The sequence below is a fragment of the Lytechinus variegatus genome, chromosome 4, assembly GCF_018143015.1.
Source record: "Lytechinus variegatus isolate NC3 chromosome 4, Lvar_3.0, whole genome shotgun sequence".
NCBI lineage: Eukaryota > Metazoa > Echinodermata > Echinoidea > Temnopleuroida > Toxopneustidae > Lytechinus > Lytechinus variegatus.
Genome location: NC_054743.1, coordinates 19776495 through 19793483, shown reverse-complemented (window position 1 = coordinate 19793483; position 16989 = coordinate 19776495).

The window sequence follows — 16989 nt, the reverse complement described above, 5'->3', positions numbered from 1 at the left end:
TGTGTCAGCTTATCTGTTTTTAAACATAAAGTAAAATTTTGTATATTGTACACCTACATTGAAACGTGACATTTCGTGCTACATGTCGTACTGCATTATTGATATTATTTTCCTTTTCTTCTGTTTTTATACCCTACTACAAGTATATGGATTATTTATAGACTTTTTTTTTCTTTTCTTGGATTTATATATGTAATGTAAATAATGTATAATTTTGACTTATATATATAACCTCTGTAGGCCTAAACTCCTCTTCAACTCTTGATTCTGAGTGTCTAACTAGAAAAATCCTCATAGCGATACTTAAGTATTAATGCTAGATCTGTTATTTATTCATTTATACTTACTACAGACAACTGGATTAGTACCCCCCCCCGCCCCTGTTTTGTCGAAATTGTCGTGTGTACTTACCTTCCTTTACCCTACTCTAGTTAGTTGTTTTTTTATGTTATTACTGTATATATATGTATATATACTTTTTTTTCTTCTTATCTGCTGCTTTTTTTTTTTTTCTCAATGCAGACGTTTAATTATATTGTATCATACATATTTTGTTGTTGTATCAAAGGTGATCTGTGCTTAACAAGCGTTGCTTCTATACAGACCACCTCTTTCCCATATTTTTTTCGATATCTATTTAGCTCATTGTCCATAAGCTTTTATTCCTGTTGCGTTTTTTCTTTTAACCTTATTGATATCGTACATGTATACATTGTATTTTGGTTGTGGAAAGAAATAAATGAACTTGAACTTGAACCATGTTGGAGGAATCAACATCGAAATTTTAACCTGAGGTTAAGTTTTTGAAATGTCATAACTTAGAAAATATATAGACCTAGTTCATGAAACTTGGACATAAGGTTAATCAAGTATCACGTAACATCCTGCATGAGTTTTACGTCACATGACCAAGGTAAAAGGTCATTTAGGGTCAATGAACTTTGGCCGAATTGGGGATATCTGTTGAATTCCCATCATAACTTTGAAATTTTATGGAGCTGATTCATGAAACGTGGACATAATAGTAATCAAGCATCACTGAACATTTTGTTTAAGTTTCAGGTCTCATGATTAAGGTCAAAGGTCATTTAGGGTCAATGAACTTTGGCCATGTTGGGGTTTTTTGTTGAATGAATGACCATCATAACTTTGAAAGTTTATTGGTCTAGTTCATTAAACTTGGACATTAGAGTAATCAAGTATCACTGAACTTCCTGTGCGCGTTTCAGGTCACATGACCAAGGTCAAAGGTCAATTAACTTAGGCCGAATTGAGTGTATCTGTTGAATTACAATCATAACTGTGAAAGTTTATGGATCTGAGGTTAATCAAGGTTAATCAAGTATTACTGAACATCCTATTAGAGTTTCATGTCACATGACCAAGGTCAAATGTCATTTAGGGTCAATGAACTTAGACCATGTTGGAGGAATCAACATCGAAATTTTAACCTGAGGTTAAGTTTTTGAAATGTCATAACTTAGAAAATATATGGACCTAGTTCATGAAACTTGGACATAAGGTTAATCAAGTATCACGTAACAACCTGCATGAGTTTTACGTCACATGACCAAGGTAAAAGGTCATTTAGGGTCAATGAACTTTGGCCGAATTGGGGATATCTGTTGAATTCCCATCATAACTTTGAAAGTTTATGGAGCTGATTCATGAAACTTGGACATAAGAGTAATCAAGTATCACTGAACATCCTGTTCGAGTTTCAGGTCACATGATCAAGGTCAAAGGCCATGTAAGGTCAATGAACTTTGGCCATGTTGGGGTTTTTTGTTGAATAACCATCATATCTCTGTAAGTTTATTGGTCTAGTTCATAAAAAGTGGACATAAGAGTAACCATGTATCACTGAACACCTTGTGCGAGTTAGAGTAGTATTCAAAGTGAGCACTGCTGCTATATTGAATCGCGTGATGCAGGTGAGACGGCCAGAGGCATTCCACTTGTTAAGTGAGAAGTACCGACAATATTACTTTCCAGAAGATGTTGTCATCTTCGAAAAGAAGGGGAGGCATGTTCTTCGAGAAGACGACACCAAAGGGACCTCCATCATTGCTTACAGTATTTTAGAGAACATGGTGGGACTTAGTATTGTTACTTGCGATCATAGATCTAGAATAACCGAAGGAGCGTACGAAAGCGTAGTGGCATGCTACACTTTCTTTGATATTTCGAGTAGCTCCACTGAAACTCCAACAATTAGTGCAGAAGAAAATCATTTGTTGAACACAACACTTAACTTAGAGACCAGCGGATTGTCAAATGTAGTAACACCAAGCTCTATTGCTGACACATCCGGAACATTTTGGAGTATGCTCTGGAAGTTTGCCCTCGCTATTGCAACGGTTCTTGGACTTCTACTTTGTGCCACAATGGTTGCTTTAGGATGGCAAAAGTTGCTAGAGCGGGGGAGGTACGAAAATCAACTACAAGTGCTGTCCAACAAACTGGTGCAGATGATTTTAAATCCACAGAACGCGACGCAGTGCAAGGGAGGGCAACCTTCCAGAACATTTTCCAAAATGTCTTGGATGCATCTGCAGTAGAGTTTAGTGTTGGAATATTTAATGGTTTGCTGGTGTGTAAGTAAAATGTTATGTTCGTCAAATTTTCTGCTTCTTCGTGACTGACTGGAGTTTCAGTGGAACTGCTCAACATATCAAAGAATGAGTAGCATGCCACTAAATTATGTTGAACTTTTTCAGTTGTTCTAGACCTATGATCACAAGTAACAATACGAGGGGCGGTATTCTGAAAACGTTTTTATCTTAATTTTGTTCTTATCTACGTCACGTTCTCAAATTGGTATTCTGAAAACGTTCTTATCTTTTTCTTATCTTTTGTTCTTATCTTTATTCTTATCTTGCTTTCCATCCAATGCAGAGCGCGCATTGTCCATCGTTGAATTTAACAATAACAGATGTTTTCATATGTATGTGTGTGTGTGCAGGGATTAGAATAGTGTGTATGTGTGAATATGTATGTAAATTGCAATCAGTTATTGTCTTTATTGGTAAAGCGTGTAAATTTGAGTCGAAGTTAGAGTTTTTGATGTAAGGTAATTAAATTAAGTTTGTAATAATTGTTTAATGTTTTTAAGTGTTTAAATGAAAAAGAAATCCAGTAGAATTAGAAATTCATATGTTCATAAATTATGGTTTATGTGATAATTTTCTGTTTGATGAGGAAGAAATAAAATATTATTTATTATAAAAAAAAATTCTGTGTTTACCTCTTCAATATCAACGATAACATTCGCCGACAAAATTACAAAATTACATAACTTGGCAAATGACACGATGTACATGGTGACATGTTAGCTCAATCGTTTGAGAAAACTCACATAAAACTTGCCATTTATACTGTTGCATGACGTAACACGGTATATTATCGAGTTATGGTTTGATAAAAATTACCATTAACAGACTGTACATGTATAGGCCCTACTGAAGATGTAAAATGTAGGATTAACATAATTGAAAAATGGGGAAACTTGATGGTGAAAAGTGAAATGTCAGCTTTCAGGTAGAGGAACTATATGACAAAGATATATGATTTTTCGAGAGTAATAACAACAATACGTGATCATTCTGTTATTGACTGATAAAGTTATTGAAAATGAATGTCAATAACAATCATGAATCAGCTTTTTTATCACTAAAAGTTCAAGAGAAACCACGAAAAGTACAGCACATTAAACTATACAATAAATTACAATAACCACGTAGACAAAAAAACTTGTCATGTTCGAAACTTTACTATTTGTGAACGTGTCGCTGAATTTGAATACGGTATTCTGTAGAACAATGCAATTTTGAAAGTCAACAGCAAGAATTCCAATTAAATACATGTACATATTTATCCCAATATACGATGAAAGGGGTTGGGAGGCTGGAGTCAAATCTTGGATGTTGTAAGTAGAACAATTCTATTCATGCAAGTTGGCATAATGTAAAATATGTTACATCCAGGGTGAGGGTCCATGAACAACACAAATAAAAAGGTATTATGCTAGTGCTTTTCAAAGTGACTGAGGCATATAAATCTTCGATACGGGGGAAAGCATTAATCATAAGCTTGATGAATCAAATTTTAGTCCAGTAGTTGCAGAAGATAATGGCTAGTCGACAACCCAATGCGATTACCAAACTGGTCTGGGTCGATATTTTTTTTAGAGATATCAGCCATGATCTTGTGTTGTATACAAGGCTGCATCGGGGAATTCTGATGGATGGGGGCATGGTCGTCAGCGCAAGTTGTAATGGGGGGGGGGGGGATCTAATATTGGGTCCCCCCGAACACAAAAGATAAGATTCTGAGCAGATGCCTATCGTTGGTTGCCAGTGAGGGGCGGTAGGACGACTTAAAATTGTGACGTTGTATTTTTCATAGTTAAAAAACAGGGACAATGAACACGACCCAGATCTCTGTTAATGATCATGATGATAGCTTATTCCTTTTTGCCCTTTTTCCTATTTCTCTATCTTCTTTTTTAGTCACTGCCTGAAAACCACCCTGGTTGCAAGGTGCTTGCGTCGCCTGCCGATGCATGACATGTACGCCACTGGAAGGCACATAATTTTTCATTCCCTGTACATTGGGCCTCCTATCCGTTATCTGTGCTTCGATTTCTATCTTCTTTTCTTGACGTTTAATAATAAATCAAATTGATATCTCATTATAAATTGCAGTTAATCTCTTTACCATAGTTCTCTTAAACCAACATTATTTATTGATACATGGACCATTGACCTGATTGAGGTTGATTTACACGTACATGATTCCGTGGAAGTTTTAATATTTTGTTTCAATGTTGATTTCAGGCATTTTTTATTTCACTTTTTCCATCATAGTTTACTGTTGCTTCCGTCCTTTTAATCATCTTCTTTTTCTTACGATTATTGAAGCATGTATTTCCTTGCCTTCTTGTCGATTGAATTGTTTTCATGTCGTCTGGAGTATTGCGAGGACCCAAAATGGAATTCTAAAAAAAAGCTTTTATGGTATTTTACAGTGTGTAATGAAATAAAGCAATATGCAATCATGGCAATTAGAAATGCATATTAGGCAATTCAATGAAAACATTACAATTAATGGTCATTGTTAGTCCAGGATCGGCTTACACTTTAAGATGCTCTGATTATTTCTTTCACTAACACTAAATCAAGCAAAACAAACTGTAATATTAATGTTAATGAAGGAAAGTCTGACAAGTCATTTGATATTTAACATGCTATGAATATGTATTCATAAGTTATGATTGCAACAAGAAGACATGGAAAATGTACGGTTAGTTTGGTTGCACTTTGTCCAGCACTACAAGCTCAGATTTTTTTTCTGCAACATATTTTTTAATGTCTTCCTCTGTGACATAATTGCCAAGTCACGAAATCTGAAATTACCCAGATGAATTACATTCTTCAGTTGAAGTATTTATGTATTTATAGAAACTGTGCAGTCCCATTATTTTATTATTTATTGGTATGTTTTGGATTCTCAAAACGTAAGAAAACGTTTTCAGGTCCAAAAATCCTGGTGTATATAGGACATTCCTTTGTCCTTTGCATCTACAACTTTTAATACAAATACAGCTTGATTTAATAAAGAACAAGATAAAGTATATAGAAATGTCCTGTTATTCATGGAATTTCCCACCAAAATGAGTCGATTTGTGTTAATTAGTCGTTAACCAATGGACAAATTCATTCTTCTTGAATATAGTAGCATTTGAATAAACACAATGAACACATGATGTGTTCTTGAATCAAGACAATTTGCAAACTGTATTTCTAATTTTGATAGATCTACACCAAATCTGAACAAGATTTATTATCATCTAGACTAAAAAAGTGTTCTAAATGAATTAAGTTTGTTATTATTTTTTTTACATGAGGTGTGGTTGATTGTGCCATTCTGTGTGATGTGTCATACTCTTTAATCTTTTTCAATAATTCATGTACACCGTATTAACTTTATCTATACTTACGTTTTTGTCTGTTATAGAAACAAATTAGAAAAAAACAACTTTGAGAAAAAATAATAATGTTTATAATATAGACACGCGTTAGATATACACGCTTAACGAGACCCTTCAAATTGTTCTGGTAAAGATTTCTGGATCTCTTCTACAAGCTCGCTGCATGCTTGAACTCTTAATCGGCGCCACATGATGCACACACATTAGTTTTGCAATTTCGATGGGAATTTTGAGTTTTACCTGTAAAGGCATGGTCACATTGGCCGAGCGTTGTTGGAGCGTTTGGGAAAGAGGGTCGAATTTCGCTCTCAAATTTGGGGGAAAAATCGAAAACAAAAAACAACAATCGAAATCGAAAATTGTAAACGATGATGTTTTTTTTTCTTTCCGCTCCACGACCGCTCCAACAACGCTCGGCCGGTGTGACCATGCCTTTAAACTAAGAAATCGAAACTTTGTACCCCCTCCCATTTACAAAAACGACCTTTGGTAAATTACCATTCTTGCTCCTGAAAGAGTGTGTAGTTTAGATATTATATAGGGACCTGCTTCATTTTTGATATCCCACATTAGATTTACTTTCACTGGCGAAAAATATTTGGCCTATTAAGTAGTTTTCACAACGAGTTAAAAGGCACACAAGTAAGACTAATAGAGTAGTTCAGAATGGGCCAGACATTGTTCAATTTTTAATGGTTATTGATCATGTTGATGGGTTGGCAAATTTAAATTACCGATTCGAAACAAAATATATACACTAGTCATTTATTCTTCTCAATTGACACTTCCTTTACTCATATCGCGATTCTATCAACCATCCTTTGGTCTTTATTATCAAACACAATCATCCAATAATCATTTCCAGTCATACCAGCAGTAATGGTGATCTCTGTAAAGTGCTCCTTCGAAACATAGCAGGATGTATCGGACAACTCACGGTTCTCTCTTTGCAGAGAGGCTTTTCTTCCTCTTCATTTTTCAAGCTATCCATCAGCCGTCCACTTGTGTCCAAGATGTACAGTTTGTTACCCAGCCCACTGATGTGAGTGTGAGAGAGGGTGAGCCCGCATCATTCAGTTGCACCCTGATAGCAAACTTTTCTTTCTTTGGTGCTAGTTCCTCTTGGGAAAATGCCCATATAGAACCGATTCCACGCAGTGACCAATACAATTTTTCAACTACGTCTGACACATATACCAAGACAGTATCGTCGAATTTGACTATTCATCAAGTAAGGAGAGACATGAATAAGTTATACAGATGCTGGATACTGATAACAATAGCTGGTCGTACACCAGTTCATTATTCATCAAAATTCGCCACCCTTAATGTGATGTACTTCATCAAAGACAATGAGTTAGTTTGCAGGGGATCTTCTGGATTCGTTGTTCAAGAATATGACCAAGTAACCATCGCTTGCCAAGGAACCCAAAGCAACCCGCAAGCTACATTGAAATGGTTACAATCATTTGATGTCTCTTCAACCTTTACCCAAACAGGATCACTGTTGATTGGCAACATAACTGCTACTCCTTGGCTTCACAAGAAATCCTTGATCTGCGTTGCCGAGAGCGCAGCGTTTCCTGGACACCGAGTGAGATGTTCTCTTGGACCATACACTGTTCTCCATGCTCCCATTGTAGAGGTCATTCCATATCAAGCTGAGATAACATGGCCTTTAGTATCTGAATTGACGTTCCAATGCCTTGCTACAGGATCTCCCGATGTATACATGTACAATTGGTCATGCCATCCTGAAGAAATATTCTCCCATTGTAAATCTGATTTACGCAACATTACAATTTCTCTTCAGGAAATAGAAACGGAACAAACCCTGAACATTACCTGCAAGGCAACGAACGAGATAGCAACTTCGCGGAACAACTCAATTCTAAACGTGAAGTACGCTGTGAGACAACACCTGGAAGTCTGCAAATCGAATTCGACCTATTTGCCATGGATGACAGAGAATGGTTTACCATTTCTTTACTATGACGAGACATTAGATGCATTTAAGTGTGTAGTCGAAATCCATAGTATCACAGAGAAACTTACAATAGAGTGGTACTTGGATGGTAGTTTCGTTGCTGAAAACAAAGGAACGCATCATCTTATCATATCACCTGAGAGTAACAGTCATCTTCTTGTTTACGATATTATTAAAACAAAAAATAGAGACATTATTGCATGTAATATCAAATCCCAAACATCACATGGTTTATATTTTAAACAGCTAGTGGCATGCACATTTGCAGGTGTTCTTCCAGGAGACCAGTCAACATCTATCACACATTGGCCGCAAGAAATCTTGATATCAGTGTCCGTTTCGGTAGGATGTGGGCTGTTCTTCCTAACCTTAATTGTCATTTCATTGCGGAGAGCGGTATGCAGAAGAATGGAAACACCGACGCCGAACAGTGGAGTTAGGTTAACTGATCTCAAAGACAGTGATTCAAATGTTGGGGAGTCGTCTTCCGTCGGGCAAAATGTAGTTCCTTTCTACGAAATCCCAGATGCCGATTTAGACAGACCAAAACAAATCGACAACAAATCGAACGTAAGGCGGTTTGTCACAGGCAGAAGACCTTGGAGCATTGGAAGTTACATAGAAGACGAAGAAGAGGAAGAAGGATGGCTCTCGAAAAGGAGACTGGGACATCTTCAAAGAGAATGTGAAGATAGACAAGGGGGAATGGAAGGGTCTGTATACGAGAGCACAGTAGCATCCCACTCAAGCTCTGAAAGTCAGGATTTTTATTTTCCGTCTGACGATATAAATTAGAAAAATGAAAGTTTACAAATTATTGAAATCTGAAAAAGCACACCGATTAGCATGTGTTATTACTGAATCATTTTATTTATATTCGATCAAAATCTATAAATTTGGTAGAATCCACTCAACGGTTATTCATTTTCTCAAAATCGCTTTTACAACTTTTGAACTTTTTCTTACTTTGGGGGAATTGCATGTAGATGTGAGCAAGAGGATAGTATCGATTATGGGCGGGTCTAGCTAGCTAGTGTCACCGAGAAATTTGACAAGCCCCAAATTACGTCACTACAACATGAAGGCCGGGCAATTTTGTTACCGAGAACTTTGACAAGCAAATAAAAAAGGTTTACAGCCCCCCAAAGAAAAGGTTAACTACAAAATGAAGGGAAACTGGGTTGGCTAGAAAATGAAGGTCATTATTTTTTCCTTGGGAGCCATACGCGAGGGGGGGGGGGGGGGTTAAACCCCTAAAACCCCTTCCCCTCATAGTACATTTTCTCATGTTATGACAAGAATATCATTTTTCAATATTACAATAAATTTAAGGAGTCAGAAGATTTATTTTCCGTGGAAGTAGAGTTCTGGCCATTTGAATATATCAAGTTACAAAAAAGTTATGAAAGCAATGTATTTTCTTTATTTTGTTAATTCGTTTATCTATTTTTCCCGGGGATTACACGTATATTCTATTGAAGACGATAAGAAATTTCCCTTTATTTTAAGGCTTTCTTTTCAATTTGTGCTGTCAGTAGTGGCGTACGCAGGATTTTCGAGGGGGAGTTGAGCTCAAATAAATGTTGATAACCCCCGCCCCCCCCCAAAAAAAAAGAGAAAAAAAAAGAATAGGTCTTCACCATGAAATAAATTTTAGGTCACTTCGTACCCCCAAAAGACACATAAAAAAAACTGACACGTATATTCTATTGAAGACGATAAGAAATTTCCCTTTATTTTAAAGCTTTCTTCTCAATTTGTGCTGTCAGTAGTGGCGTACGCAGGATTTTTAAGGGGGGTTGAGCTCAAATAAATGTTGATAACTCTCGGCCCCCCAAAAAAAAGAGAGAAAAAAAAGAATAGGTCTTCACCATAAAATAAATTTTAGGTCACTTCGTACCCCCAAAGAAACATAAAAAAAAACTTGACAAGCAAAAAAAAAGGTCCCCAACATTTTTTACGGGGGGGGGTATATCTATCATGTTATATCATTTACTTGACACACTCAATAAAGAATTAAAACTAGTCTCAGAGTGGATCAAAGCCAACAAATTATCGCTTAATCTCACTAAAACAAATTACATGCTCTTCAGCAATATCATTGATGAACTCCCAGGTAACATTACTTTTGATAATATTAATATTCAAAGAGTATTAAGTACGAAATTTCTAGGAGTAACTATCGACGACAGACTGTCATGGAAAGAACATATAGATAACACATGCAAAATAATTTCAAGAAATATTGGAATTATAAATAAAGTTAAATTCTATTTCCCGACTCGTATATTATTAAACTTATACTCTACGCTGATACTCCCGCATTTGAACTTTTGTATTATTGCATGGGGGAGTTGTGCTGATTTTCATTTGAATAGACTTTTACTACTTCAGAAAAAAGCTTTGCGCGTTATTTGCCATTCTCATTATCGGGCACATACGAATGTGCTTTTTAAAACTCATGGAATTCTTAAGATACATGATCTTTACCATTATAATCTTGGATCTTTTATGTTCAACCTTAGTAAAGATGAACTACCAGACGTATTTTATTCTATGTTCACACGAAATATAAATGTACATCACTACCCTACAAGATCTGCTGGACTTTTTCATTTACCTAGAACAAGGACATTATTCACAAACTGTTCATATCTTCTGGTATCAAACTTTGGAATTCTCTTCCGCAAACTTTACGAAATAAGCCAACTATTCATAGCTTCAATAGAGCACTTAAAAAAAATCTAACCAATAACTATAACACTCACATCATTCATCATACTTAGGATATCTTATGGATCTTCTGTTTCCCCCCCCCCACCTCCTGCCTTTATTTCGTTTCTTTTCCTGTCTCCTTTCATTCGCTCTACCTGTGCAGATTTGTTTGTTTGTTTTTTTTTTCTTTTACTCGTTTTTGTCCTTTGTTGTTGTTGTCTTTTTTTTGTTCTTGTGATATTTCGTCTGTCTTGTTTTGGTATAACTTTTTGTCATGTCTTGTTCTTGTACCGTTCTGTCACGTCCTGTTTTCGCAACGTTTTTGTCTTGTGTGTCCTTTTCACTTTTCTTCATATCTTGTAATATAATCCAGCCTTGTTTATCTTCTACTTGAAAGAATATGTAAAAAATATACATATTTAACAAGGATTTACATATAATTTTCACAAGAAAGATATGATGACTTGTATATTATATTTATTTTGAACTTCAACAAGTACGATATGATTTGCATATTATATACAGATATATATTGTTTTTTTTGCATTAATATGTCTTATTTATTGAAGGAAACCTTCGATAACAAGCTTTGCTTTCCAGAAGGTTCCTATTTCATTTCAAAATGTTATGTTATATATTGCTTTACTTTGTAACTTTGTTAAAATTTTTGAATGAATAAATTCGTTATCAATCAATCAATCAATACTATATTATATTACACACAATATTTTTTTATTACTTTATCATACATGATTCACTTAGGGCTTATGTGTTCATCATTTCTTGTGCTCGCATTGTCTGTTGAATGAGATATACATGTATAATGCTTTTGTACTAAAACGTCAATTTTCAATTCAATGTACACAAACAGAATATTTCCTCGCATTCCGAGTTATTGTTGTTTAATTTAGTCCAATTATGCTTCTTTTTCATTACTCCTAAAGTGATTGCTCCTTTTAAGGTTTGAATATAAACCATTCCAAGTTCGTGCTTACGCTCGATTGGTAACATATTTCTGCTCTTAATTCTTTCAAACAGTCCTTAAAATTATCAAATGAACTTCAATAAAGAGAACGAACGCAGTATGATTTTCATTGAATGGTATTTAATTTATGAATTATGATTTTTTTCAAATGATCTTTTTTGTAGTTCATTTTAACCCAAGGCACTTCCCATATCACTTCAAAACAGTAGAAAATTGATCAATAGAGTTATTTGTCTGGGATTGATATATGCAGAGTCCACTTATTAACATGATCAATATATTATTATTTTGTATTAAACAACAATTTATTTAGGATTACGCTGTATATAATCACGTCTGTACAAATCGTAGCATATGAAATTATGAGAGCTGATAGTTTTATGGAAAACACTGAATATATACAGAGTAGATATAAACATCCTTAATACATGTTAATAACGTGATTGAACGATTTTATAATGAAATAGTCTGTTTATACTAAACATTATATGAGTACTTTATACTTGTAAATAAAGTAACGCTAAACTAGCTCATATTTGTATGCAGATTTTTACATTAAAGACTAGCTTTATAATCTAGCTTTATAACATTGTTTTGAAAATCACTCTTTAAACACACACAAAATAATTCATTTATTACTAAGAGCAATCATTATAATTACGTCTTTTTATGAATAAGCAAACACTCAAACGCCTTTCTCATATTTCTTCTAAAAACAACATCCAGGATAAATATAAATGTCTACAGACTATAGCTAAGCCGACTTCTAAGTTTTGTTAGCGTAAAAATCTAAATATCAAATATGTATGTTATATTTAAAGCCAAGTGCATAACGTATTTAAAAAAAATATTTATGAAATAAACAAACTCATAGGCATTATGAAAAACCTATATGAATGAAATGTAAAGTATACATGTATATCATATGATGCAAATACGAAACCCAGAAAAAGTTAACGTTCTTGCTCAAAACATTCCCTAAACTTTAAGATACGCTATTATACAATTAATGCACATTTATGAGTGTGTTATGACGATGCAGCACACTCGAGGGTATTTACAATTATGCGAAAGCAAGAGGCGCTTGCGCCGAGTGCTTTTGCATAATATTGTGAATGCCCGAGAGTTGCTCGCATCGTCACTAACATCACGAATCTTAAAATGTGCATTAATTGTTTTATAAAACGGGTCGGCAAAAAGAATTTTTCATGGCCTCTTGTTCAAATCCCTCCAACTTGTGTACGATCGCACAGACGAAGAGATCACAAGACTATTATGACATCACAGGCGTATCTACTATGCGCGCCTAAGTAAGCGCATCAAAATCATAGCTAGCCTAGCCAGCCTCTTTTACCGAACGCGTATCAGTTTTTACGTGCTATTGGAACTAATGCTGCACAAAAATTGCATAGTGCTGCACAAAAAATGCACAGTGTTGCACGAAAAATGCACGACTGGAAGGTTGCGCATAATTAAAGCATGAACACGTGACTTGAATACGCACTCACCATTGGCTACATCCTTGAACCCGTTTTATAAATGTTAATAGAAATATCTACATTTATTCGACGTCTATGTTGTACAGAGGCTTAAAAGTGCCATCTATAGATGGCTACCAAAAAATATATTGCCGAGTCGGCATAACAAAGTTTTACGTTAACATTACGTTATCTCCCAAAGTCGACTTATAACAAGTTGCTTGTCGACTTGGAGTTATAACATATTTCGTCATCTCAACAGTCGATCGCACTTTACATTTTCCATTATATTGTACGTGCATTTTGTATGATCAAAACATGTGCATCAATTGTTCTAGTTATTCTGACGTGAAAAGGGTCGTTTTTCATTTTTAAATACATGAGATCAATAATAAAAGAGTAAATAACTGACTTCTGTATTTCTAGTGTGATATGTAAGGAACAGAAAAGAAATAATGTATGGAGGACATTAATAGAAAACAATATAGCGAGAATGAAATCAACTAGGCTCTGAAATAATCGTCAGAATGAAGTACATTTCGCAGCTTGTTTTTAATATTGACAAGATATGCATAAAAACATGTATATCCGGGAGTATATATTTAATAATAATAATCATAATAATAACATAGGATTTGTAAAGCGCGCGTATCCGCATTGCTATGTGCTCAAGGCGCTCCTATATTACCCCGGCTAAGCTAGTCTACCTATTCTGGTGCGCACAGCTTTTTTGAGGAATTACTTCCTACCGGTACCCATTTACCTCACCTGGGCCGAGTGCAGCACAATGTTGATAAAATTCCTGCTGAAGGAAAACACGCAATGGCCAGGATTCGAATCCACGACCCTCTGTTTGAAAGGCGAGAGTCAGAACCACTACACCACGACGCGCCCATTTATTGTATTCCTTCATGAACATAAAATGTTATTAGCACTATAAAAGATAATCAATAAACTACATGTACATTGTACAACATGGCGGTTATAAATAATTCTAAATTTGTTATTTAAAGAATCCAAATCACTTCAGGTGGTTGTCTCTTTTTTTTACGTCCCCTAACAAAGAATTAGAACCTCCGTATATAACTTCGACATGTTTGTACCACTTTCATATTTTGTCATATACTAAAGCAAAATCCCATGACAATTTTCTTCAAAGGTAAATGAATTATTGAAACCTATTTACATAATCAAACAGTTCAATTATTCCTCTAAATGTTGATACCTAATATGCGACAAACACTTCATTAATGAGGAAGATGAGTTCGAAATTTTAATGTCAAAATCACGAATATTATTTGATGAATACTGTGTAATCTATCATACTTGCGGGAAATTATTATTTCAATACATGGCGTCTTACTACAACAGGCATAAACGAAACAATGACTTTACTAGTCTACTAATCAACATTACATGTATGTACACTTTTTCCATGTTTCGGTTGCTTATTTTGTCTTCTGTAAACTGATGTCGCTGCATACGACTAAACTAATATAACACGTACAATAAAGCAACATTTGCAAATTAAGTCACAATAACTGAATGTGCCATACCAGGAACTGAAATACAAACTACGTTTTAACAGAAAGTAATCATGATAATCCTAAGCTACTGATAATCGAATGCAATATTATACAAATAATCTATCTTCTCCTGGCCTATTCTTTATTTTCCTGTAAACTGCTATTTCTATATGATAGGAATATGAATAAAATGGTACAGAACAGCAACACACAGAGTAAGACAACATTATGAATAAGTATTTCACAAAGCAAACCATATGAGGATAATCAAATATTTATACAAGTTATTTGAATGGAATGTTAATACGCCTGAATCAGAGAAGTATACAATTTTAGAAAATATGGCATGAATACCACAAGAATACCTAATAGGAGTACAGAGGAACACAACATGGACATAATACTTTTAGGATATTAAACTATCAAAATTTCATAAAATAATTGTAGATTTCAGGATTTGAGAACGAACTCTCCTAAATATTTATTTAATGCATTGAAAAACAGTATAATAATCATGTTTAACATTTTTCAACATACTTTTTAATCCTAACAATAAAAAAACTCACTATTTTTCTTGAAAACATAAAGTATAAAGACTGCAAAATGTTGGCAGGAAAGTTTTAGCAATGCTCATCTGTTTAATCTGAAAATATTTACAAAAGCTCGAGATGCTATTCATTTCTATTTTCTGACAATACGCTCGATGCACATTCTGTTAGCAATTTCTTATATAACACGTGATTATTTATATCCAATATAGTTATGGTTCCTTAAACTATTGTTGTATTTACTCATGTTGACAATAACGCATTTTAAAAATGTGCTGATTGATTTTTTTTTACTATTCTACTTCAAATGGAACGCAGAAGAATATATATCTAATATTGTATTCCCTTACAAGGGTAAATATTACAATTTGCATAACATGTATTTTTGATATAATTATATCATTTTTATCCTGACGAAAGCTGATCACACATCTCTTCATGATTTACGACAGTTTATACGATTGAATTACCTTTAGATCTAGTTTGCCACTTTGTAATAAATAAAAATATAATTTTCTGTCTACGTGTTGTTATTTTGTGATATGCATAATAAAGAATGTTTAACATTGTACAAAAATTATGTATTTTAACAACAAATTGTTATGCCTAATAGAATAATGTGCGTATCAGATTTCAATGATTATTTACATTATTCATTGTTGCAATAAAGATTTACCTGTATGCGTAATTATGAGTTATAAGAAAACAAATATATACATTATTCTAGAGGTATGAATTCTGAAGTGGAAAAGCGAGCTCCTTGTTTTTAATGGAGAAAATAAACCATTAAATATGATATAAAGAAGATATGGAAAGAGCAATTGTGGTAGTGTAGTAAATGAAAAAAAATATAAAAGGCTTTATCATATAGGATTGTAAATGTCTGATTTCAAGAATCGAACCACTTCAAACTTCAAATTGTTGATTTAGTTAAATAATCATTAACGAAATATCATTAGCTTAAAAAATAACGTGATATGTGTCGCACTTTTAGATAAAGAACGCTCATGTATGAAAACTATCAAGTTTATTTCCACAATAGTTATAGATAACACTCATATCTTATCATGATTTTGGTCAGTGTTGAGAATGAGACTGCTAAACAATTTGTATGCATATACATACACAATGTAGGTCAATAGCTAGTATGAAAAGAATTGAGTCATAATTATAATACAATTACGTATAACCAACAATCTAAAAGGTCAGTAAAATAACCATAAACCATGTAAACCGGAAGAGTGCGTTAGAGAGGGTTTATCTTAATCTTTCCTCTTGTTTTTTTTAATGCTGCATAAGCCTTTAGAATAATGAATCTCTTAAAATCAACCAACATAACGTCACGTAAAACACGTGTCAAATGTAACTGCAGAAGCAAATATTGTCTGTGGTCATTGAAACCTCTATCAATAATTTAATGATTGTTGTTTTAAAAACATAAGAATGATGCTTGATTTACCCTCACTAAAATAACGGTACCCCTCAATAAATCATTAATGACCACAAAGGTGTGTCTGTGCTCAAATGGAATAGAAAGGAAAATAATTTTCACCCTTCAAATATAGATATTCATTTAATACATTTAATACACAAGCAGACTTTGGTAATGGAATTGAACTGGATGTATATGTAAAGTGTTTTAATCCTCATCGTGAGAAATTGCTATTCCTATTGTATAGGTTTTAAGTATTTTTAGACCTCGAACGCTAAAAAGGACTATAAGCAAGAAGGTTTCGATATGAAATAACATAACAGACT